This window comes from Scyliorhinus canicula, chromosome 12, assembly GCF_902713615.1.
Source record: "Scyliorhinus canicula chromosome 12, sScyCan1.1, whole genome shotgun sequence".
In the NCBI taxonomy this organism is placed as follows: Eukaryota; Metazoa; Chordata; class Chondrichthyes; order Carcharhiniformes; family Scyliorhinidae; genus Scyliorhinus; species Scyliorhinus canicula.
In genome coordinates this window covers 146,308,103-146,335,241 of record NC_052157.1, presented here as the reverse complement: position 1 = coordinate 146,335,241, position 27,139 = coordinate 146,308,103, and the positions used below count along the sequence as shown (strand labels likewise).

General features: G+C 49.5%; 1 long non-coding RNA gene across 1 annotated transcript; it reads left to right on the top strand.

The window, feature by feature from the left end:
- Positions 1–369: 369 nt before the first annotated feature.
- LOC119974994 lies at positions 370–22,089 on the top strand. The gene is made up of 3 exons (XR_005462634.1): positions 370–628; positions 15,427–15,625; positions 20,087–22,089. It is a non-coding gene; the product is annotated as an uncharacterized LOC119974994 (long non-coding RNA).
- The last annotated feature ends 5,050 nt before the right edge of the window (positions 22,090–27,139 follow it).

Genomic DNA, 27,139 nt, shown 5'->3' with positions numbered 1-27,139 from the left:
ATGCCACTTAGAGTGAGGTATGGGCCTCTCCACCCCCCCCCCCCCCCCCTCGACCCAAGGAAGTGTAACCGATCAAATTCGGATTACTTTATTTGCCCAAAATTTCAGTTGGCAGTCCACATCTGTAGTTTCTGCACCAGCACTTTGCTGGGCAGACCAAGACCGAACAGCAAGATAAAAGCAAATGACTGCCGATGCTGGAATCTGAAACAGAAAATGCTGGACAATCTCAGGAGGTCTGACAGCATCTGTGGAGAGAGAAGGGAGCTGATGTTTCGAGTCTGGATGACTCTTTGCCAAAGCCATCCAGACTCGAAACGTTAGCTCCCTTTTCGCTCTGCCACAGATGCTGCCAGACCTGCTGAGATTGTCTGAGGCTGAACAGTTTATTTTTTTAACTGTTCATTTTTTTTCATTTCAGGGTTTGCCAAACTTTGCCAGGAGATGGCATTTCCTTTTGGGAGCGAGATTTTAATTTGTGATTAAAAATGGGCGCCTTTATCAAGTTTGGTCATATCTTGTGAGGCCACTTTATTCCAGGTGCTGACCATTAAACTGTATCAAACTTTAATGATGCTTCCACATTTGCCCTACTTCACCGACAAAATTGGATTATGCTGTAATAATGGTGAGGCTATACTTTTAAAATATAAATCTAGAGTACACAATTTTTTTTCCAATTAAGTGGCAACTTAGCATGTTCAATTCACCTACCAGGCACGTCTTTGGGGTGTGGAGGTGAGACCCACGCAGACACGGGGTGAATGTGCAAACCACACGGACAGTGACCCGGGGCCGGGATTGAACCTGGGTCCTCAGCGCCGTGAGGCAACAGTGCTAACCACTGCGTCACCGGCCACCCCAATGATGAGGCTATATTGTTGGGCAATTCTGTTCGCATCATCTGCACCTGTGAACGCACAGTTAAACATGGAAATTTAAAGTTGCTGTCAGAGATTCTCTGGCACTCCACAAGGTCATCACCGATGGACCCCTCACCAGTGGCACACCATCCAGATGAGAAGAGGGATGGGGTCCCCTCTCTGCTGTAGTCCCCCCCTTTGTCACTGGGTATTTGGCATAGAGGGAGTTACACAGGGCAGTCTCCTGCAACAGACTCTTATATTGATTCTCAGACTTCCACACTGCCTTCAACTTGTATGATCTGGCAGAGTGCATGTCTCCTATCTGCATGGAGTGTAAAATGCCGCAGCCCTGCAAACTGCTGCCCGTGTCCCAACCCGCACCACGTCCCGTTCCTTTATCACCTCTCTGTGCTTGCTGACCTTTATTTGCTCCCTGTCAAGCAATGTTGGGATTTTAAAATTCTCTTCGTTTTCAAATCCCACCAAGGCCTGGCCTCTCCATATCTCTGTAACCTCCAACCCCCGTGCCCTCTGTTTCTGGCATCTTGTCCATTCCCAATCATAGTTGCTCCACCATTTGTGGCCATGCCTTCAGTTGCCTAGGCCTCAAGCTCTGGGATTCCTTCCCCTACACCGCTCCGCCTCTCGACTACACTTTCCTCTTCACGCACTTCTTGAACCTATCTCTTTGAGCCTGTGTTTGATCATCTTACCTAAAAACCCCTGACATAATAATAATAATCTTTGTTATTGTTACAAGTAGGCTTACAGAGAAGTTACTGTAAAAAGCCCCTAGTCGCCACACTCTGGCGCCTATTCGGGTACACTGAGGGAGAATTCAGAATGACCAATTCGCCTAACAAGCACGTCTTTCGGGACTTGTGGGAGGAAGCCGGAGGAAACCCACGCAGACACGGGGAGAACGTGCAGATTCCGCACAGACAGTGACCCAAGCCGGAATCAAACCTGGGACCCTGGCGCTGTGAAGCAACAGTGCTAACCAATGTGCTACCTGGCCGCCATGGCTCGGCGTAATACTTTATTTTATAAGTAAAGTCACCATAGACCCAGATGACCATAAGCTACTTTCCCCTTTGAGGGGAAGAGCTGACTGGTGATGATTTAACCTGAGGATCACCGCATCTCAGGCGAGGGGCAAGGCAGAGCCTTCATAGGGCAGCAAGGTGGCACAGTGGTTAGCACTGCTGCCTCACGGCGCCGAGGTCCCAGGTTCGATCCCAGCTCTGGGTCACTGTCCGTGTGGAGTTTGCACATTCTCCCCCTTGTTTGCGTGGGTTTCGACCCCACAATGCAAAGATGTGCAGGCTAGGTGGATTGGCCACGCTAAATTGCCCCTTAATTGGAGAAAAATGAATTGGGTACTCAAAAATTATTTTTTTTAAATTCATGAATAGCCTCAGCCAGTGCAGGAATTGAACCCATGCCATTGGCTTTACTCTGCATCACAAACTAGCTGTCCAGCCAATTGAACTAAGCCGGCCATCTTTGTTTTATAATGCTCCTGTGAAACACTCGTGCCGTTTCATTACATTAAAGGTGCTATAAAAATATAAGTTGTTATGGTGATGTGACCTTGGGGTAATTTACCCACTAATTCAGGACTAAAAACAAACAAAAAAACTAAGCTTGTACATTTAAGAATAAGTGAGTTTTTAACGGTGTGATATGGTCATTTCCACCGAACAACCTCTCTGGCTCTGAATAATTAACATGTGGACTCAGCAGATTTTTAAAATTAAATTTAGAATAGCCAATTATTTTTTTCCCAATTAAGGGGCAATTTAGCATGGCCAATTCACCTAACATAGATAGAACAGTACAGCACAGAACAGGCCCTTCGGCCCTCGATGTTGTGCCGAGCAATGATCACCCTACTTAAACCCACGTAACCTGTATCCCAACAATCCCCCCATTAACCTTACACTACGGGCAATTTAGAATGGCCAATCCACCTAACCTGCACATCTTTGGACTGTGGGAGGAAACCGGAGCACCCGGAGGAAACCCACGCACACACAGGGAGGACGTGCAGACTCCACACAGATCTTTTTGGGTTGTGGGGGTGAGCCCACACAGACACGGGGGGAATGTGCAAACTCCACATGGACAATGAGGCTGGAATTGAACCTGGGTGCTCGGAGCCATGTGGCAGCAGTGCTAACCACTACGCCACTGACTGCCCCAAAAAGATATATATTTAAAACTTTTTCCGTTTGTCTCTTCAATCTCTTTCCCCCATAATCCCTTTCGTATTTCCCAATCTTTATTTTTATTTCTGTACATGTAATTTGTAGTTCCTGTTTTTTACTTCCTGGTTTCTACTGAGTGGTTCTGTGCAGATACTTTCCACCTGATTGGTTGAGGAGTCTAGCAGTTGTTTCCCCTGTAGACAATGCCACGGATCCCCTGTAGACATCTCCGCATTGAAACACACGCTGGATTGGTAGAAATCTCCACCAACAAGCCTGCAAAACGTTTGTGAACAGCTGCATGTGAGGTCACCGTGAATGCCAGTCCCTTACCTCTGGGAACAAAAACTAGGCCATTAGTATAGTTGCACTTGAAGAACTTTTCAACTCTAAAATTTGTTTATAAATTTCAAGTACCCAATTCTTTTTTTTTCCAATTAAGGAGCAATTTTAGCGTGGCCAATTCATCTAACCGGTGACTGCAGATGACTTGCTCCTCTACATATCGAATGCCCTGACCAGCATGGAAGGGATAATGAGTTTGGAACTTTCTCAGGCTGCAAGCTCAATCTGAGTAAGGGCGAGATCTTCCCTGTAAACCCACAGGGGGGTGGGACAGAGCTGGAGGGACTGTTGTTAAAACTGGCCCAGACCAAATTCCTCTACCTAGGGCACCCAAATAGCCCACGACTGAACACGGATCCATAAATGGAACCTGCCAAGTGTAGCCATGCTGGCCACGCAAAATGGACACTGAGCCAAACTAAAATGGAAGGCTGCTGGGAAACAGACAGTTCAGCCAGAACAGCAGTCTGCAAAGAGCAGTTTGCATTCTGCAGCAGCAGAAACCAGTTTGGGCTCAGGTGAAAAGACCTTAGCTAGGTGCAAATGGCAAAACGCTTTGCATGCTAATGAGGCCATCAGACTTGAACACCCACACAATAGATACATTTGGTTCTGAATGGACACATTCCAATCAAGACCCAGACATCGAGGCACCAGAAACCTCCAAACAAAAGGACATAAGAAACGCCCCCTCCATCACGGAGACCCCCTCGCATTGGGGAATTAATCCAGTATCGATAAGAAATTGATCCAATAGGTAGAGCCCGCCCGAGAAGAGGGAAGGACAACGGAACCCCTATAAAAGATAGGGACCTCGTGTTGTCCGGTCTGTTAAACCCGTGCTCCGGCTCCGACTGACACCTGGTATCCTGACTCCAGCCGTTGAGCACCAGCCGCCGAAACCGTAAGTTCAACGCTCGCTACGCGATCCAAGCCCACGAGACTCCCAAGTGCCAGAACGCTTGCTGAAGGCTGCAGACAAAACCAGGACGAAGGCCTCGTTCTCTGACCTTGCCTGTTCCTGTTAGATAAGTATTCTGTTTGCTTATGTTTAGTTGTAGCTTAGTCTCTTAGTGTGTGCATGAGTATTTATTATTAACTGTATAATAAATATTGATCGTTTGAACTTTACTAATCGGTGTATCGTCTTTATTACTTTGAATTTGACCTTGGAATACTTGTGACGTTGCCTATACGGCAACTGGCGACTCCAGAGCTAAATAATTACATAGAACAGAGCCTAGCAGTGTTAAGCACACGTCGAACTCGGAGGCGTGTTAATACACTCCAATAAACGCGTTTTACGCCCATAGTAAAACGTGCAACATTTAGTGGCGACTCCGCCGGGACCCTGTTGTAAGTGGAAACACCACAGTGTCCAGGACCCTGAAATTTGAATTAGAACTCCAAATTGCAGAGAAAGAAAGAGATCACAAGTATTCAAGGTGTTCAAAATAATAAGCGAAATTCGGAAGTGTGTTTAGTGCATGCGTACTAACAGGGCTGTAAGGTAAAACTGAAAGCTTTTTGTTGCGACAAACTTTCGGTAGTTTTGTGATCGGAAAATAGCGTAAGCCGTACCCTTTTTACGAAACACCACCCCAGCAACCCCCTGTTCCAAATTATAAAAAGAGAGTCAGAGGAAATGGCCATGCAGGCAATGGAACGTCTGATGGATCCAGCAAAGTTTGTGGTCGCAGCGACCAGCAGCAGTAGCAGAGTAGGCCAGTGTCCCACGTGGGAGCTGGAACTCCGCAAATATCTGCAGGGAAATGGATGGCCCCTTTGGAAAGAGTTTTGTGCAAATGAGGAGACAGGTCCCGGAAGTATAGGTCATACTTGGTGGGAGAACCTCTCTCAGATACACAAAAAGAGTTTAGGTAAAGCACGCAAGCCGATGGCGATTGTGTCCTGCTTGGCACAGTTGCGAGGCGCAGAGGAGGTCATCAGGATGCTCCGGGCAGATTTAGAGGAAAGGAACCGAATGAGTAAGGTCGATGTCAGGGACGTCGAGAAAGAAAACCTGGAATTAAAAGGGAAGTTGGCAGAGAAGGATAGAGAGGTGGATGATGCCAAGAGGGCTCACCAGTCTTGTCTAGCTCATCTGAACAGTTCCCAGACCCAGTATGAGAAAGCCTATCAGGACGTGCAACGTGCCGTTCTGATAAGACAGGAATCGGAAAAGCAGGTGGAGGCATTGCAGAGGCAATGTTCCGATCTCAAAGCAGCTTTGAGAGCACTCCACGCTGCAACGACCGAACAAAGACAAAGCACAGTTGACCACGCGAAATGCAGGAAACAGATTGCGGAACTGCAATCTCTGCTTTCGGTGCAGAATGGCTTCCAAAGCACCTTTGGAGCACAGTTAGATGGGGAAAATGCCCCAGATTGGCAGGAATTAAGCGAGACAGCGCAGCGTTATGTTCAGGGAACATGTGCGCCCGCCGCTCAGCAGAAACGACAGGCACCCCAACCCCCCACAGCTCAGATCATAACCGCACCCATGAATCCCGTAACCACACAGAGGAAAGCCGAATCAGAAGGCGCCCCAGACATAACTTACACCACCCCGTTAACAGTAACCCAGCTAAGGGACGCTTGTGAAAAGATCACTCCGTTCCTCCCCACCGCAGACCCCCACCAGTTCTTTGCTAAAGTAAAACAGCAGGCTACCATGTACGGCCTGGATGAGAGAGAGCAGGTTAAGCTCACCGTGCTGAGCTTAGACCAGAGTGTAGTGGCAGCCCTCCCCGACCCACAGAACGTGGCAGGAGGCAGCCTAGAGGAGATGCACACTGCCATTTTAGATGCCATCGGGTACAATAGAGGTGACCCCGTAGAAGGATTGAATAAGTGCAGGCAGAAGAGATCCGAACACCCCACAGCATTCGCAGGAAGGCTGTGGATTCACTTCAGCGCAGTTTTCGGACAGCTAGATAGAGCGCATTTAACCCGCGAAAACATGGTTAAGTGGACGCGCACAATTATCTCACACGCAACAGAAGCAGGACAGAGCGCTTGCAATAATTACGACCCCTCAGAAGAGGCCCATAACGAAAAATGGGTCCTGAAAAGATTGTCCCGCGCTTGGGAGCAATCGCTTCAGGCAAAAGGAAAAGTTAGATCCCCAGAAGAGGCTCAGGCTGCTGCAGATATCCAAGCAGTCAGAGAGCACCAGAAGCCCGCATGGGTAAATGAAGGCAAGAGCAGCCCTCAACAGAAAGGACAGGAATGCTATAACTGTGGACAGTTAGGGCATTGGGCAAAAGAGTGTAATGCACCCCAGCGATCTCAGAGAGGCCAGCAGACAGGCACTCTGAACCGCAACAAGGCAAAACCCATCCACAATGTAACAGTACAGTCAGGACCCACCAATGTGGACGAGACGAACTGACGGTGTTCGGGCTCCCCCACTTGGGTCTGTGACACACTATGGGACTCATCAGGGAGGCCCGTAGTCACGGCAAAAGTCAAAGGGAAGCCCATAGAGTTACTGTGGGACACAGGAGGATCCCGCACCACCATTAACTCCACAACCACGGCACACTCAGACACGTGGCCGACCACCTCCACCATCACACTTAGCGGGTTCACCGGACACTCGCAGCAGGGACATATCACAGCACCCGTAGCGATCCAGCTAGGGAACATTTCCACAAGGCACGCCGTAGTTTTAGTAAATCTTCCCCGGACAGCAGAGCACATCCTGGGGATAGATTTTATGAACGCTCACAGCTTGTCGTTCGACCCAGTGAACCAGTGTGTCTGGCGAATGGCTAGATCAGACAGAGCCCCAGCCACCCTCACAGTAGGAGACTACGCTAATCGGATTAGCGCAGTGGGAGAGTACTCCTTCGACCTGACTACACTCCACACCGACAGACAAATTAAGGCCCTACTAAACAAACACAGGACAGCATTTGCAAGTCACCGTCATGACTGTGGCAGAATGACTGGACAAGTTCATGTTACCGGACAGGACCCCCGACCGCAAAAGCAGTATAGATTTCCCCTCGAGGCAGAGGTGGAAATAGAAAAAGTTATAGGCAGCTTGTTGGAACAAGGTGTACTGAGAACGGTAGCCTCCACCAACAATGCCCCTATTTGGCCAGTGAGGAAGCCCGATGGATCATGGCGTCTGACCATCGATTATCGGGAACTCAACAAAGTAACCCCCGCAGTAGCCCCAACGGTAGCTACTAGTCCCGAGACCATGCTCAAACAGGGTCTCAACGCCAAGTACTTCACGGTATTGGACATCAGTAACGGATTCTGGTCAATACCATTGGCAAAAGCGTGCCAATACAAATTCGCATTCACTTTTAAAACACAGCAGTACACGTGGACATGCCTCCCACAAGGATTCCACAATTCCCCCTCCATTTTCCACCGACAGCTGGCAAGTGGATTAGAAAAATTTTCCCGACCCGAATGTCTGGTACAGTATGTAGACGACCTACTACTGCAGACAGACACAAAGGCAGAGCACATTTCGCTTCTGGCCGAACTCCTGGAACTCTTAACTGAAATTGGCTGTAAAGTTAACCCGAAAAAGGCCCAAATATTGGAAAGTAAAGTGATGTATTTGGGATCAGTCATCACGCACGGCAAACGCGAGATCGAATTCAAAAGAATTGATTCGATTGTCAAATTGCCCCTTCCCCAGAATGTTTCAGCCCTCCGGTCGTTTTTAGGACTGGTTGGCTATTGTCGGAACCACATCGACGGATTCGCGACAAAAGCCGCCCCACTTTCAGACCTCCTTAAGAAAGGAGCCCCCTGGGAATGGCTTCCGCAGCATACAGGCGCTGTGGAAGAGTTGAAACGAGCCCTTAGTGCAGCACCCGCGCTGCTAGTCCCCGACCAACTTTCACCGTACGCAATCGAGGTAGCGAGCACCGATCTGACCCTCTCGGCCGTGTTGCTTCAGGAACGGCACGAGCAGCTAAGACCAGTGGCTTATGCCTCCCGACTGTTAGACCCGGTAGAGCAAGGATTTTCAGCCTGTGAGAGGCACCTCCTTGCTGTCTTCTGGGCAGTGCAGTATTTCTCGTACATCACCGGACTCAACCCCATCACCATTCTGACCGAACATACACCCACACAGCTACTACTAGACGGTCGACTGAAGGACGGTTCAGTTAGCCAGATTAGGGCAGCTAGGTGGACCCTACTTTTACAAGGACGGGACATTACAGTGAAACGGACACGCACCCACACATACTTAGCAGACAACCTCCAATACCCCGGACAGCCCCATGACTGTGAAATTGTAGCTCCCCTGCATAACACAGGACCCTTTTTAGCAAAAACACCCCCCAGGAAGATAGGGAACCCGAAACAAAGCCCCCAGCCCACAGACACGTGTGGACCCTTGAGGATTTATGTAGACGGTTCCTCCACAGTTTTAAATGGTGAGCGTATCACAGGATGCGGCATCTATGTAGAGGACGCGCAGGGGCGCGCTCTCGAAGAGATAGCTCTTAAGTTACCAGGTCACTTAGGCGCGCAGGCAGCAGAGCTAGCAGCCATAGCGTACATAGTGGACCACCCCGATTCTTTCCCCAGCCCAGCAGACATATATTCAGACAGCTTATATGTCTGTAACAGTTTAACCGATTTTCTGCCCCTGTGGAGGACACGAGGTTTTGTCTCCGCAGACGGAAAACCCCTTCCATCAGCCCCCTTACTCCAGCATATCCTAGAAAAAGCGAAGGACAGGACCTTCGGCATAATAAAAGTAAGAAGTCACCATAGGTCATCACCCCCTGGGAATGTAAAAGCCGACGCATTGGCTAAGGCAGGTTCCAGGAGAGGACACTTATGGACCCCCCCAGCTAGCGCACCAGCTAGCGCCCCTGTGAGCGCAGTCCAAGTCTCACAGACTGATATTAAAGATCTCGTGGCAGCACAGAAACAGGACGGAGACCTCAGGGAGGTTTTCAAGGGAAACTTTGTGCCTGCTTACGAGCACTTTAAACACGCACTGACCACACATGAGGGTGTGATCATTAAGGACCAACTTTATGTGGTCCCACAGCAGGACAGGAATCAGATGATTGCCTTGTTCCATGACGGACACGGGCATCAGGGAATTGATGCAACAACGAGGCACCTCAGGCAACTCTGTTGGTGGCCTAATCTCAGGAATGATGTAACGCACTACATAGAGAATTGCCTGATTTGTGCTCAGAATAACCCGGAGAGGTATTCTAAGAAGGCACAACTTCGGCATACTCGCCCAGTTAACGGCCCTTGGACAAACCTCCAGATCGATTTTATAGGTCCATTGCCCCCTTGTAGGAATGGCTATAAATACGTTCTGGTGGTGATAGATACCTTTACCAAATGGGTAGAGGCATTTCCCTCGCGAACAAACACAGCTAAGACAGCTGCAAAGATCCTGACCCACCACATCTTCACGAGATGGGGTTTACCCCGAAGTATCGATTCGGACCAGGGATCTCACTTTACAGGACGGGTCATGAGGAACGTCCTGACAATATTCGGAATCAAACAGAACTTCCACATTGCGTATCATCCACAGTCCAGCGAGATTGTGGAGCGCATGAATCGGACCCTAAAAACTACCCTCAGGAAAATGGTCCAAGAGAACAATTCCACATGGGATTCAGTGCTCCCATTTGCACTTATGTTCATAAGGAACACTGTCTCCACATCGACAGGATACACACCACATACACTCATGACCGGACGCCCTATGAAAGGTACAGAATTCCTTTTAGGACTGGACATGACAAGCCCCGAAGTGACGGCCCTCACACATGAAAAGGCAGTTAAAGATCTAGTTGAGACTGTGAGGTCTGCACAGCTCGCAGTCCAGCTAGGGAAACGCCGACAGCAACGGACTGCCTGTTTCAATAAGACCGTCCACACCACAGAATTCCAGGTTGGGCAACAGGTAATGTTATCTGTTTATAACCCCAGCAGTTTTTTGGCTCCAAAATATTCCGGTCCCTACTCAATTTCGGACAAAATTAGCCCCTCCGTTTACAGGATCAAATATCCTAATGGGAAGACCGCGTGGTTCCATATAAACCAGTTGAAGGCATATGGAACACAGGCCAACCATGCTCACCATGTCCTGCTGGATGCAGCAGAACACTTCACCCCGCCCACCAGAGACACTTTTCCACCATCCCCCTCACAGACCAGTTCATCCACGGACTCGCCCACGACTCCGCCCACAGACCACTACAGACCACGCCCCGACACGCCCACAAGCTGCCACAGCAGAGACAGTAGGACAGACACTGCCTCTGAAGACAGCGACAGCACACAGCCATACAGCCCACACTGCACCAACTACGACCCCGACTCCAGTGACCCCATGGAAGTCACCTACCTCAAATATCCAGAACCACCACCCGACCCCGACTACCCCGACAACACACTCGACGCTATACAATGGCACAGGGACAATTCCTACAGACTTGTCCGCAATGACGAGAGTGACCCCCGGTCACACAATTCCAAAATAGCATGCCTGATCCACACAAGGGTGTGGGATCCGGGAGAGCAGGACGACACGGTGTCTGACTCCCGACACGGCAACCCCTTTGTGACCCTGTTCACAGAGGCAGAATCAAAGTGAGGTGTCCAGATGATGTAAGATAGGAATCGTTTGAGGGAAACGATGTCTTTTCTGATGGAACCTGCACGTATGTTTGTCTTCGTTTTATGTTTGTTTGTCTCAGGTTTGTACATTGTTCAGCTGGAGGATGGACATCTTCTTTTCAGCTGAAAAGATTGTGACCACCTCACATGCACGTTAGTTTGTCCGCAGATACTTTTGAGAACTTCGGTTTGATTGGAGATCTTTTCCAAAGTTGTAACACTTGTGACAGCCTGGTGAGCAGCTCACCATATCGTCTAAAATATCTGAAGACCAGCTCATGTCCTCAGTTGGAGCATCTTGGCTCCCTTGGTTTTTTTCAGGTGCCCCTCTATTCGGCGAAATAGAGGCTGCAAGTCATGGTAAACACATTCGTACCCGTTTTTCTCCAGGTTACTCAGGCAGTGGACAAACGGCACTGAGGACCCGCCCTGTCTGAGAACCAACCCTTGGTCAGCCAAGCTCGGGTATGGCACAGCACGCCCTACCCGGGGATCCCATCCAACTCGTACCCGTAGCGGCCCATACGCAACTCATTCGGATGTTTATTTCCAAGTTTGTTTTCATTTTAGGTTAGGTAGCCCTTCGGCCACCATCCCACATGCTATTTACATCCGGAAACATTCGGATGGTAAATCAGCAAAGCCTGCGAGACGGCTCGCAGAAGGAAGGATTGTTAGGTGTATGCTGGTCTTTAAATTCGCTTTTTGAAAAAAAAAAATGAGGGGAGTCACAGGGTGTGACTTAGCCAGTCATTTTAAAGGGTCAATTGGGTTTTGAAAGACAGATGCACTAACAAGTAAAGGTCTTAAACTGTGTATTGACAGATACTGTGCTTGATCCCAAAGGTTTCAAAGGACGAGACAGAGGTCGAAGCCAGGATTGTCAATACCGGAGGAAGAAGGAAGAGAAAGAAGAAGAACAGCAAAATGATGGAAGCCCACTTATTACTGTTTAATGTCATATGTATATGTGTGGAAACAAGACACGTTTCCCCCACAACCCCCACCGTAAATGTTAGTACAACAAACCCCCAGTGCTCAGCTCTGATCAGCGAGGTTCAGACCTGGTGTACTAAATTCATGACGTGGTACTTCATGTCCTACATAATCGAATCACTGTTGGTGATCGCGATCCTCATCATCCTAGTGCAGACCCTCAGGTTGAGGAAATGGAAGAGGAGAGCCTCTCGTTCCAGCACCTCACCCATCTATAGAGTGCAATCCCCCATCTTCGGATTCCACCAAACCCCTCAACCCCTCACTGATTACAACACTCTGTAAATAAAATTCAGCCATGTATTATATTGTTCCATACTCGACTGCCGAGTTGGGAAGTGTGATGTTGTGGTGTGAATGGTTAAGGTTTAGAGTGATTAAATGTTTAAGTTAAGGTTAAGGTTAATAGTGATAGGTAGAGGTTCCCAATTGTAGTAATGCATGTCCCTTTTGACATAGGGCCAAGTAGAAATGTTAGTTAAAAATTTTTTTTCTCTTCTTCCCATAGTTTAGAACAGAGTAGAACAGGAACTGGCAAGAGGTCAGAACACAAGGAGGCAAAGTACATAGGTGATCCTTCACAATAGTACGATTGTGAGGATCACAAGGAGGGAATGTAGCCATGCTGGCCACGCAAAATGGACACTGAGCCAAACTAAAATGGAAGGCTGCTGGGAAACAGACAGTTCAGCCAGAACAGCAGTCTGCAAAGAGCAGTTTGCATTCTGCAGCAGCAGAAACCAGTTTGGGCTCAGGTGAAAAGACCTTAGCTAGGTGCAAATGGCAAAACGCTTTGCATGCTAATGAGGCCATCAGACTTGAACACCCACACAATAGATACATTTGGTTCTGAATGGACACATTCCAATCAAGACCCAGACATCGAGGCACCAGAAACCTCCAAACAAAAGGACATAAGAAACGCCCCCTCCATCACGGAGACCCCCTCGCATTGGGGAATTAATCCAGTATCGATAAGAAATTGATCCAATAGGTAGAGCCCGCCCGAGAAGAGGGAAGGACAACGGAACCCCTATAAAAGATAGGGACCTCGTGTTGTCCGGTCTGTTAAACCCGTGCTCCGGCTCCGACTGACACCTGGTATCCTGACTCCAGCCGTTGAGCACCAGCCGCCGAAACCGTAAGTTCAACGCTCGCTACGCGATCCAAGCCCACTAGACTCCCAAGTGCCAGAACGCTTGCTGAAGGCTGCAGACAAAACCAGGACGAAGGCCTCGTTCTCTGACCTTGCCTGTTCCTGTTAGATAAGTATTCTGTTTGCTTATGTTTAGTTGTAGCTTAGTCTCTTAGTGTGTGCATGAGTATTTATTATTAACTGTATAATAAATATTGATCGTTTGAACTTTACTAATCGGTGTATCGTCTTTATTACTTTGAATTTGACCTTGGAATACTTGTGACGTTGCCTATACGGCAACTGGCGACTCCAGAGCTAAATAATTACATAGAACAGAGCCTAGCAGTGTTAAGCACACGTCGAACTCGGAGGCGTGTTAATACACTCCAATAAACGCGTTTTACGCCCATAGTAAAACGTGCAACACAAGTCTGGTGGAGGAAGTTAAAAAGGACCTGCAGAGGTGCGGCTCACACCCACTCTCCCTCTCAGGGAGGATACAGACGATCAAAATGAATGTGCTAGGGCAGCACGGTGGCACAGTGGGTTAGCCCTGCTGCCTCACGGCGCCGAGGCCCCAGGTTCGATCCCGGCTCTGGGTCACCGTCCGTGTGGAGTTTGCACATTCTCCCCGTGTTTGGGTGGGTTTCGCCCCCACAACCCAAAGATGGGCAGAGTAGGTGGATTGACCACGCTAAATTGCCCCTTAATTGGAAAAAATTAATTGGGTGCACTAAATTTATTTTTTTTTAATGAACGTGCTGCCCAGGATCCTCTTCCTGTTCAGAGGATGGGATCGTTGTTATTGATATGAGGATCGACTTATTCGTTACTGATTATTGTTTATTGTTGGTGACTGTCAATTTGGGAGAAAATGTGAAAAAGGAGGAGAATAAAAATATTTTTTTAAAAAAGGACATTAGTGATGGATTTTTACAACAATCGTTTTGTGGTCACCATTACAAGACTGGCTTTCAATTCCAGACCAATTGAATTGAACTTAAATTCTGCCAGATCTGTGGTGGGATTTATAATGATAATCTTTAATAGTGTCACACGTAGGCTTACATTAACGCTGCAATGAAGTTACTGTGAAAAGCCCCTAGTCGCCACACTGCAGCGCCTGTTCGGGGACACTGAGGGAGAATTCAGAATGTCCAATTCACCTAACAAGCACTCCTTTCGGGACATGAACCCATGTCCTCAGATCTCCTTGGCCTCTAGATTATGGTCGGCACAGTGGTTAGCACTGCTGCATCACAGCACCAGGGACCCGGGTTCAATTAAAAAAAAAAAATTTAGAGTACCCAATTCATTTTTTCCAATTAAGGGGCAATTTAGCGTGTTCAATCCACCTACCCTGCACATCTTTGGGTTGTGGGAGCCAAACCCAATCAAACACGGGGAGAATGTGCAAACTACACACGGACAGTGATCCAGAGCCGGGATCGAACCTGGGACCTCGGCGCCGTGAGGCTGCAGTGTTAACCCACTGCGCCACCGTGCTGTCCGCCGGGTTCATTTCTGGCCTTGGGTGACTGCTTTGTGTAGAGTTTGCTCCATCTCCCCGCGTCTGCATGGGTATCCTCTGGGTGCTCCGGTTTCCTCCCACAGTCCAAAGCTGTGCAGGTTACATGGATAGGCCATGCTAAATTGTGTTCATGGATGTACAGGTTAGGTTAAGGGGATGGGGCAGGGAGGATGGGGGAGTGGACCTGGGCAGGGGGCTCTTTCTGAGGGTCGGGGCAGACTCGATGGGCCAAATGGCCTCCTTCCGCACTGTAGGGGTTCTATGATGATACTAGCCCACTGACATTACCGCTACATCACCATTTTATTTATTTATTACCAATCTGTTAGTTCTCTCAGCCAAACTGTCTCCCGAGTTCCACAATGACCTTCACCTAGCTCGTACATCAATATCCACACTCCAACTGAGAGAAAAAATCTCATCAGCACCTTGCACGCCCAGTTTCACACAATCCAAAAATACACGATTACTCTACTTCCTTAAAAACACAACCATAAACATAGCCTAATAGAACTTGCTGGATCTACTGACTAATTTTTTTAAAAATGGAGCACACTTATTAAGAATCAGGATTTGGTGACGTACTGCGCAAGCAGCAGTTGCATTTATTCTGTAATGACTCTGATGTAATTTGATACACTTGTCAAATGTGACTCCTGTGCTATTTTGTTACTGTTCAGCTTGTTTTCTCCTCCCTTTCAGTGAGTGCTGCCAGCAGCCACTCAGTCTCAGCGTGCAAGAGAGCAGACACTTCGAGCGAGTGGGTGTCGGGGATCTTTACAAACTGGCCAGTTCTGCTGGCCTCCTTCGCTTCTTTTCATGATCATCTCACGATCTACTTATACGCTGCACCTGCGTGGAAGAGGACCAGACAGCACACAAGTAGTCTGCAGGTTTCAAAGTGAGTTGCTAAGGAAACAAGCCAGTAAATTGAAGCCTGTCCCATCGGTAGCCACTAAGCTGGAAGGGCAGCTTTGGCGTGTATAAGAGGCGATGTGTGGAGAAAGTGCTTTGCAAACTATAGTGCTGATGGGGCAGGATGCTGTGTGAGTTGATTGTGGGGTGTGAACATAGCACAAGTGTTCCCTTATGTTCAGTTGCCTTCCCTGTTTTAGTAAGTCCTAGAGAGATCATTTTCTCATGGCCTTCCATTGCAAAGGACACAAGGAAAAATTTAATGTCCTCCCCTTTCCCTCTGGAGGTGGGAAATGCATATCTGATTGGGATGGAATGTGCCGGGAAAAGTTCCACCTCCCTCTGATTTTGTCCAAGATGGGCAGGCTCGTCAATAACCTTCCTGCCCTGAACCCAATTGAGCTATACTTAAAAGATCTCATCCAACTGCTATTCAAATTCTTTTTTGAAAATTTCCAATTAAGGGGCGATTTTAGCGTGGCCAATCTTTGGGTTGTGGGGATGAGACCCACGCAGACACTGGGAGAATGTGCAAACTCCACACGGACAGTAACCCGGGGCCGGGATCGAACCCGGATATTCGGCGCCGTGGGGTAGCAGTGCTAACCAACTGCTGTTTAACCAACATCAGGCGGGAGCCATGTCAGGGGGAGGGGGGGTCTACCACCAGCAAAACCCTGGTGGAGGGGCCTGCATGGGGGCTTGGAGGGAGAGGTCCCTCCTTGTCGGGCCTGACGGAGCCACAGTCGATGGGAATGGAGAAACCTAGAGTAAGAAACCTCCCTGCCTTTCAAATTGTCATGCGTCCCTTCCCCCACATGCTCCCCTCGCTGGGACCTCTCTGCCTGGACTGGTGAACATGCCGCATTCACCTTTTTCCTGGGGCTCCAACGTCATCCGCAGCAGTGTCGGCCTCTGGTTGGTTGGCAGCTCTGGGTGGCAGGATACCTGCCGCTGAGCATGATTTCAGGGCTAAGATTCCCCTGACATGATCCGGAAAGCCCAGTACCAGTTTGCTGCCCAGTAAGCATTAAATCCCATCGGGCTTCCAGGGAATGGGGTGGTGGGGTTACCACCGGTTTTCCAGCTGGTGACCACTGGAACCATTAAATCGCACCCACAGTGTTCCTGATTGACTGCCTTCTGCAACAAAGATTGCCACTTTTCCCAGTGGCAATGAAGCTGGAATGTCCTGCTCCATGTGACTCAGTCCCATCCCATTATGGAACCTAAATAATCAACCTGTATAACCTAATTGAAACATTTTACATTTACATGCATTTCCTGTCTGCACACTTTTGCTTCCCATTGGTATGTTTTTGACAGACATTCTATGTTAGCTTTTTGTTATATCCGCATATATCCCAAATCTACCCTTTTTCTCCTGTACAACTGAGAATGTACAATCCGGATACTGGTTTCTCACAAATCGCTTTCTCTTTATCTTTCATTGGGCACAGTGCATTTGCCATTTGCCACACCTTCCACGACTAGCAGTTGGTACAATTCACAGAGTGCACTGCAGCAAACCACTGAGGGCGAATCAACAGCATCTTCCTCCCCTGAAAGCTCTAGCACTGAGAAGCGCAAAAATAATTACTTTTGGCCCCCTTATCTAAGGAAAGATGTACTGCCATTGGAGGAATTTCTTCTCTCAGAGAGTAGTACCACAGAGAGCTGTAGAGGCTAGGGCGTTAAGTATACTCAAGGCTGGGGTGGCACGGTGGTGCAGTGGTTAGCACTGCTGCCTCACAGCACTGAGGACCTGGGTTCAATCCTGCCCCGGGTCACTGTCCATATGGAGTTTGCACATTCTCCTCGTGTCTGCGTGGGTCTCACCCCCATAACCCAAAGATGTGCAGGGTAGGTGGATTGGCCACGCTAAATTGCCCCTTAATTTGAAAAAAAATTGGATACTCTAAATTAAAAAAAGAAAAAAAAAATGTTCAAGGCAGAGACAGACAAATTTTTAATCAGTAAGGGAATCAAGGGTTATAAGAATAAGGCGGGAAAAAGGAGTTGAGGACTGTTATAGATGCCTGGTTAGCTCTCAACAGTGGCAAGAGACTGGACCAGTTTTAAGAGGTGCGAAAAGATTGGTTCATTCCAGGAGTGATAATATAAGAAATAGGGCGTGGATATTTTATACACAAACTTTATTAAAACAAAAGAAAAGAAAACAATATTAAAACTTCTCAACTTAAACCCCAACAATAGCTGATTACATGTAGTTTCTTAACCTGAACACATTCGTTCCCATTAAACAATACTGGTTTAGCTCAGTGGGCTAGATGATTTGTAATGCAGAACAACGCCAACAGCGCAGGTTCAATTCCCATACCAGCTTACCTGAACAGGCGCCGGAATGTAGCGACTCGGGGCTTTTCACAGTAACTTCATACTTGTGACAATAAAAGATTATTATTATTATACTTACAGAACATGCAGCTTTCATGCCTCTTAAACCGGCAGACAAAGGCAATGCTTTCATTGACGATACTATTTTTCTTCTGTTAGGGACATCCGTTCAGAACCCATTTCCAAAACCTGCCCCAGTGTCATGACCTATCTCAATTTCCAAAGCCTTCTACTCTGTAACTTTCATGAACTTTCTCATTCGATTTCCAAAGCCTCCTCCTCTCTCTCTGAGCTCCGCCCACCCCTCAAACAAAGGTTCCCTGCCAGGGTTTCCAGGCTTGAACCCATCAGCGTTACCGTGGCTGTTTGATTGTTTACTTAAAGAAAAGAACAGAGCTATGCTATTAATATGCAACTAACCTCCCATTGATGGACAAAGAGGCCATCAGACTCTGTAATGAGGTAATAGCTGGTCAGGCAAGAGAGTCCTAAAGAACAATGTATCTGGGATATCTTGCGTCTTCCCACTAATGGGTTTAAGTCTGTCTGGGACAATGTAAGTCGGCCAGGGGTGGGCTTATCCCTCTGACTCTGTACCAGCAGGTTTTCTTTTCCCTTAGTATGTTTCACCCCTACAATGGGGTCTCATTTCTGGACCCAATTTCCTAATATCTCCCTTGAGTAACAGGACTATGTCAGCAATGATCTCGTTGAATGGCAGAGCAAACTTGATGGACTGAATGTCCTACTTCTGCTCCTACATCATATGGTTTTATTGTGCGAAGGTGGGGGAAGGGGGGGGGGGATGTTTAGCTCAATAGGCTGGACAGCTGGTTCGTGATGCAGAGTGAGGCCAATAGGACAGATTCAATTCCCGAACCGGTTGAGATTATTCATGAAGGCCCCGCCTCCTCGGCCTTGCCCCTCGCCTGAGTTGTGGTGATCCTCAGGTTAAATCACCAGCAGTCAGCTCTCCTCCTCAAAGGGGAAAGAAGCCTGTGGTCAGCTGGGACTATGGCAACTTCATTGTGGGATCATTACCACCGTTCACCTCCAATTTCACTTCCTGTTGCCACAATGTTTTAAATTCAGAGTACCCAATAATTTTTTTCCAATTAAGGGGCAATTTAGTGTGGCCAATCCACCTAGCCTGCACATCTTTGGGTTGTGGGGGTGAAACCCACGCAGACACGGGGAGAATGTGCAAACAACACAAGGCCAGTGACCCAAGGTCCGGATCGAACCCAGGTCCTCGGCGCCATGAGGCAGCAGTGCTAACCACTGTGCCACTGTGGCCGCCAATATGTTTGAATAACATCTTTAAGTCAAGGGTGAGTAAGTCTCCACTCTGTCTATCAGTGTACCTGGAAGGTATAGGGAAGGCTCGATAGGACTCAAGCTTTGTAAGTACCTGAGATATTCAAGGCAGTATTCTGCACCAATGACACTGTTTGTGGCCTTGGTGCCTCCGTAGTGTTCTTATATTCCGGGGAGGGAGGGGGTGAGGGGATGGTTGGCCTTAGACCTGAGAAGGTTAGGTACACTGCGTATTGGCTGTCAATCATTGTTCCTCACAGAACTTGGGCACGTGTTTAAATTATGTACCTGAGAATAAACATCACAGCAACGTCATACCTCATGGCAGAGAAAGCAGGCCCACAATGCCCAGGAGAGAAACAGGATGGCAGGCGTTGTGCTTGAGCTGGCAATCCTCATGCCACTGGAGGAGGACATTCTGTAGTTGTCCTCCGTGGAATGGAGCCAGTCAGTTGGCAGAGGTGAAATTGGAGGAAGGGCTCGTGGTGGTAAGATTGCAAAGGCCTTTATTCAAACATGAGACACAGATGGGATGTGGGCCCGTGGGAGGGTGAATGATGCCTGGCATAGTTACACGAAATGTAAATTGATGGTTTGTACATTCAAAGGCTGGAATGCTTCCTGGTAGAAACCTTGTGAGAATGTTACAAGTGGTTTAATGGTTGCAAAGTGTCATGTCTCATAATCTCTATAGTGCTATATTATGTTCTTACACACTCCATGACAGCTGTGACAGGCCCCTTAACCCCTTTCTTCTGTGTCACCTGTGCAGGTGAACATTGGTCTGCTGACCCCGCCAGCCCTGAGTGACCCACACTAGCCTCTGAGGATGAAGAGGAAGTCTCGGAGAAAGCAGGGCCACATCCTTACCCTGCAGCAAACAACAGCCCAGATACTGGTAACTGGTCAGGGATTAGCATGTCGGAACGAGGGCAAGCACAATCTGGTGAAGCCACTTCACATTTGCACGTACAGCTGCCAGAGAGCGTGGCACAACAGCCATCGGGCAGTCAGAGGAGTGCTCAAAGTGAGACAGAGACTGAGTCCGAGTTGGATGAAGAGCCTCTGGAGTCACCTGTGAGCGGCAGGTGCTGGATGACCAGTGTGAGGTACACGGAGGTATACCAGAGGGGTTGCATGCTCTGACCCGAACTGCGGGGGTATCCATCTTGGCCCCGCGCACTGCGATCACCCACTTCAAAGCACCAAGCTTCACCCATGGACAGACTGCTGACTGTCTTGAATGGGACAAACCCAGCAGATTGCAGAAGCAGTCGTGGGGAATTGCACTGAGCTGCACACCATCGCCCTGGTTGTGGGGCCCAGGGGCCCAGAACCAGGGCGACAGAAACCTGGGAGCCCTGGGCACTGAGCTGGAACCTCACAGGAATTGGGCCCCATGACAAAGGATGAGCATTAGTTACCACCATCTGAAAGCACCTCCCAGGGCACCTCTGGTAAGAGCAGTCTCATCTGCACCCCTCCTCTGCCATTGGCACATTCCACCTCGATTCCCATGGTGATAGAAAGTCCTCCTGCCACTCAGTAGGAGACTTCAAACATGGCGGGCCCTTCACGGTCTCAGCCACACAGAGGCCTCCTCCCAAAATCACCAAGGGAAAGGGGCCAGCAGCCTCTCTCCAGTGCCGTAGAAAACGAGGGTGGAGGGAGGGGCGGGGGGAGCACTGAACTGCAGCATACAGAAAATAATTGAGAAAAATCCACAAGAGCCACAAACCAAGTCACATGAGTGCATTCTGATAATCTTTTCAGCATATGGACCATTTGTCCATATTTATTATCCCTCATGCAGAGGTTGAGTTTATCTCTAATTGAGTCTGGAGAAAAGATTTGTATGTTTTCATCAGTGAACTTTGGCAAGATGCACCAAGGCTAAAGTATCGAGGCAGTGTGTGTGAAGACAGGATTTCCTCTCAAAGATTGCAGTGCAGATGGAGCGACGTTCAGACACAGGGAGTACACACATCTCTGAGGGCAAGAATGCTGAACCTACTGGAACCTCTGCATTATTGAGGCTACCTCTGTGTCACAACCATCTATGCACACCTGTCCAGGCCCGCCTCCATTGGGGTGTTCCCTCACGCCCTCATCGACCTCGTCATGAGAGGAATGCCGCTATCTTGCGTCCTCTTCCTCTGGGGAATTGCCTCTCTGAATTGCAAAGTTGTGCAGAGTGTAGCACACAACCACCATGAGTAAAACTCTGGATGACGCACACAGGAAGGCTCTCCTGACCTATTCAGGCACCGGAACCTCATCTTTAGCAGCCCAATTGTCTACCTCTTGATGGCTCTGGCGGTTCTTTGACTGTTGTTATAGCTCTTCTCTCTGTTTGTTCTACGGGCCCTTGCTGGCATCATGATCCATTTCTTCAAAGGGTAACTCTTTTCACCCAGAAGCCAACAATCCCATGCATCAGGTCTATTTAACATGCCTGGCATCCTGGGGTGGTCCTCGAAGAGGCCGGCATTGTCTGGCTGCCCCAGCATGTAGCTATCATGGATACTCCCAGGGAAGCGTGCACACATGTGCATGATAATGTGGTGGTCACACATGAGCTGTATGTTCAGGGAGCAGAACTCCTTCCTGTTAATGTAGGGCACTCCCAGCTGGCCTGGAACGCAGAAGGCGGCATGTGTGGCATCTGTTACACCCTGGACCTGGGCATCCCGACAATGGTGGAGAAGCCCGAGGCACGATTCTCCCAGCCCCGTGCTGGGCCAGAGAATCGCTGCAACCGCGCCACGCTGCCCCGACGCCGCGCACGATTCCCCGAGGTGCGGAGAATCGGCGCCATTTGCGCCGGCACGTTTGGCATGGCGCCGGTCGCGGGCTGCTGTCCGCGGCCAGGCCGCCGATTCTCCGGCCCGGACGGGCCGAGCGGCCCTGTGGAAACGGCAGAGTCCCGACGGCGCTGTTCACCCCTGGTTGCTGCCGGCGGGAACTCTGCGCGAATGGTCGGGGGGGCCTGTGAGGCGGGGAAAAGTGCTCCTCACCGGGGGGAAAGGGGGGGGGGGGGGGTTCCAATGGGGTCTGGCCCGCGATCAGGGTGTGGGGCGGGATCCAGCACATGGGCCGCCGCTTCGAGCCTCTGAAGACGCTGCTGCTGCTACCGCTGCCTGTGATGTCTGGCTGCCCGGCCGACCAGCAGCACCACTATGTCCTGTTCTGCGGGGTCCAAAATACCCGTCCATACTGTTAATGTCTGTAAGGAATTGGGAGAGGGTGTTAGACTGACAAACAGCGGTAGTTCCCACCTCGTGACCCTCCATAGGCCCCCTTCACCCCCTCCCCCACACCCAGAACGCCTAGCCCATGCACTCCCAGCCACAGAGGAACCCCCTCAACAGACCCCAGACCCTGTACCCCCGACACCCACACATAACGTTACCTGGAACAGGCGCTTGTCCTCTCCCAGTAGCGCTCACCCACCCTCCGGCCGTGTACATGTCCCCGGAGCTGTGTTCTATTCCCTGGGTGTTGCGGCTGCGTCTGTGGTGTTGCTTCCCGCAGTGTTCAGGCACATTGTCCAGGCACCATGGTCTGATTGGGATGCTAGACAATGACTCCAACTTGCTACAGTGCCCGCCCAACCATGGGAATCCACTTGGGATGTGTGAAGTGCTGACTTAACGACAGTAGCTAATTCAGCAACAACCCTCAGCCACACGGCCAGAGGCCTCAGCAGTCGGTGGGGGTTATGAGTGGTCAGTGGGACAGACGGGCAGAGACAAGGTTTGCCCCTGGAACAGGTAAACACGATCCGGGGTGGTATGGTGGAACCGTGTGCAGTTACCCCCCCCCCCCCCCATGGCAGCCCCCCACCCCAGCCAAGATGCACCCCCAGCCTCCGCCAAGCACTGGGGCAGCAAGCCCAATGCCCCAGGCTCTTTGACTGTGAGCAAAGATGGCTACTCACCTCCTCGGCTCACCGCAGAAGCCCTTCCACCAGGTTCATGTTTTTCAAAAGGAGTACTAATTGGCACTTGCTGGGGAGGCCACTGGATCACGGGAGCCCGTTGGATATGGGATGGCTCCCGTTAATTGTATGGAAATAGGGCTTAAGTGGTGTTAATTGGCTTCTCACAATGCTACCGCGGGTCCCCGATTTTGCCTACGGGAGTTGGCCGGTTGTTTTGTTATGCTCTAGACGTAGCATAAGCTGCTTCCTTGATGTGCACTCTGACAAAGGAAGGTTCAGACTTTGTGATAGCTTTAACACATTTATTTAAACTGTTAACAATTCTCCTACTTGGATTCGAATCTTCTGTTAATCTTGCTATAGCTACTGTAGTAATCCACGGGAGGCAGGAGTTCCATCACCACACCAATATTTATTTACAATAACGATATTACAGGAGCAGCTACAAACAGTGCTGCTAGCAGTCCAGTCAACTTAAGACTGGCTCACAAAGCCTACACAGGTGATTATATGGGCCCCCTCAAAGAGCTATCATTGAGGGAGCTCATACTCCAATTGGCCAACCAATAAAGCCAATTGGAGTTCATTACACCCCTCCCCCCAAGGTCCGAGAAATTTCTGCCAGCTGGCATTCCTCTGAGCTTCTCCCTGCTCCTCATGTCTGGGTCTGTCACCTCTGTGTCGTCCGCCGGGTCGTTCTCCGAAGTGGGCGGGGTGTACCTTATAGGTGCCCGTCTTTTCCTTGACGACCTCCTTGGAAGTTGTTCTTCCTCCTCCTCGGGGAGAGGTGTCGCGGTGGCCTCATCGAGTGTGTCCATCTCCGACTCTGACGACTGGATGCCGGGGTCTGGAGAAATTGCTCGGGGCTGGGGTGTGGGTATCCTTTCCGTCTGGGCTATCCCAGCTTGAGGCGGTCCTGCTTCACCTGCCTCTAGGTGTGGTTCCGCTGCCCTTATTTGGTCTAGGTGTTTCTTCAGCACCTTACCTCCTATTGAAACCTCATAGGATATGGGCCCTGTTTGGGACTCTACCGTGCCTTTGACCCACGTTGGTCCATTCCCATAATTCTTGACCCAAACCGGTGCCCCCACCTGGAAATGTCTTTGCTGCCGACTATTATCATGCCCCCTGCGTTGGGCCTCCTGTTATTTCTCCAATTTCCCTGTTAAATTTTGGAAAAGGAGACTTAGCCTCGTTCGCAGCCGCCTTCCCATTAAGAGTTCAGCTGGCGGTCTGCCCGTTGTGGAATGCGGTGTGGTCCTGTAATCAAACAGCCAGCGGGAGAGCTTTGTGTCTATTGACGCTGCCGGCTGCTTCTTGAGTCCCGCTTTAAGTGCGTGGACCACGCTCTCTGCCAGGCCGTTGGTCGCTGGGTGGTAAGGGGCCGTTTTGATGTGACGGACTCCGTTTTCCTTCAGGAATTTTCCAAATTCCCCACTTGTGAATGCCGTTCCGTTGTCCGACACCAATACCTCCGGACGTCCACGTGTTGCAAACGAGGCCCTGAGCTTTTCAATTGTCGATGCTGTGCTTGCCGTGTTTACCCGGTGGACGTCCAACCATTTGGAGTGGGCGTCCACTATCACCAAAAACATTGAGCCCATGAAAGGGCCGGCGTGGTCAATATGCAGGTGGGTCCACGGTCTGCCTGGCCATTCCCACGGGTGCAATGGCGCCGCTGGTGGCACTCTTTGCCCCTGTTGGCACTCCTGGCACCAAGGCTGCTATGTCTGTGTCCAAACCTGGCCACCAAACGTAGCTTCGAGCTAGCATCTTCATTTTAGACACCCCTGGGTGTCCGTGATGTAACTCAGTTAAGATTGCCTGACGGCCCTGAGCTGGGACGATTACCCGGGCTCCCCATAATAGGATACCGTCTTCTACAGTTATTTGGTCCCTTCTGCTCCAGTATGAGTGCATCTGGGGCTCCACTGGTCTTTCCAGTTCCCCTGTTAGCAGTAAATGCTTCATCTTGGCTAAAACTGGGTCTTTTTGCGTCCACAACCGAATATGTTGTGTGTCTACTGGTAGAGTGTCCAAAAAATTTAGAGTCATTACTATCCCCTCTACTTTTGGTATTTGCGGCGGAGTGTCCGGGAGGGGAAGTCTGCTCAAAGCATCTGCATGTGCTACTCGCGTTCCCGGTCTGTGCTCCAGAACGTATCTATACGCCGCCAGTAGCAACGCCCAGCGTTGGATTCTAGCTGATGCAATCGGGGGTATTGACTTGTCTTCTTTTAATAACCCTAATAATGGCTTATGGTCCGTCACTATGGTGAATTTCCGCCCGTACAGATACTGGTGAAATTTGTTTACTGCGAATATCACCGCCAGTCCTTCCTTCTCGATTTGGGCGTACTTCCTCTCAGCCATCGCCAAGGTCCTCGAAGCATAGGCTATTGGCCGTTCTTCCCCATTCCTTCCTCTATGGGCTAAGATGGCTCATACCCCGTAGGGGGATGCATTACAAGTGACCACCAACTCCTTCCTTGGGTCATAATGCTCTACGACATTTTCGGACGACAGCTGTTCCTTAATGTCCCTAAATGCTCGGTTTTGGCGGGCGGACCATTTCCATTCTTGCCCCTTTTTTAGTAGCTGGTGGAAGGGTTCTAGGATGGACGCCCTATTTTCAATAAATTTTCCATAATAGGTTACCAACCCTAGAAATTATTGTAACTCCTGGACCGTGGTGGGAGCTGGGGCTTCTTTTATTGCCCTTACTCTGTCTTCTAATGGATGTAAGCCTGACTCGTCTACTTTATATCCCAGGTGCATCACTTGTGGGGCCAGAAAAACACATTTTTCCCTTTTTAGCCGTACGCCTGCCTTTGTGAAACGCCTGAGCACTTCCTCCAGGTTCCTTAAGTGTTCCCTGTTTGTCCTACCCGTGATTAAGACATCGTCCAAATAAATCGCCACCTGCGGTAGTCCCTGCAGAATATTTTCCATCGTACGCTGGAATATAGCGCAGGCTAATGACACTCCAAAAGGTAGCCTAGTATAACAAAAAAGACCCTTCAGGGTGTTGATCGTAGCGAACTTCTGGGAGCCCTTGTCCAGTTTTAACTGCAGGTAGGTGTGGCTCATGTCTAGTTTCGTGAACAACAGCCCACCTGCCAATTTGGCATATAGGTCGTCTATTTTCGGGATTGGGTATTTATCCAGCAGTGCGTTTTTGTTTACTGTCTGTTTGAAATCTCCACAGAGAAGTATTGATCCGTCTGGCTTCAAAATTGGTACCACCGGCGCTGTCCATTCCGAGAACTGTACTGGTCTGATAATGCCGTCGCGCCGTAACCTTTCTATTTCGTCATCTACTTTCTTCCTTAATGCAAAAGGTACCAGCCTGGCCTTACAGAATTTCGGAAGGGCTTCTGGGTCCACGTGCAAAGTTGCTTTGGCGCCTACGATTTCCCCCAAACCTTCCTGGAAGACCTCCGGGTATTTCTGGAGTACTCCACTCAACTTCCCGCTTCCACTCTGGAAAATTTTCATCCAGTCTAATTTTAGGTCTTTCAGCCAGTTCCGTCCAATTAAGCTCGGTCCGGAGCCCTCTACTATCGTCAACGGTAATCTGAGCAATTGTTTCTCATATTCCACAGGTACATGAGTCGTGCCTAGAACTTCCAGGGGTTCCCCCGTGTAGGTTTTAAGTTTTGTCGATGTTTTTGTTAGGGTTAGTGGCTGGAGTCCATCTTTGATTTTTCTAAATGCTGCCACTCCCATTACTGATACGGCCGCACCGTGTCTATTTCCATTATTGTCGGCCACCCGTTCACCCGTGGGGTAATCCTAATGGGTTCTGCTTTCTTCGTTGTAATATTATATAATTGTTCCCCTTCGGAGGAGGATGGGGCGTCTAGGTTGTGTACTTCCCTG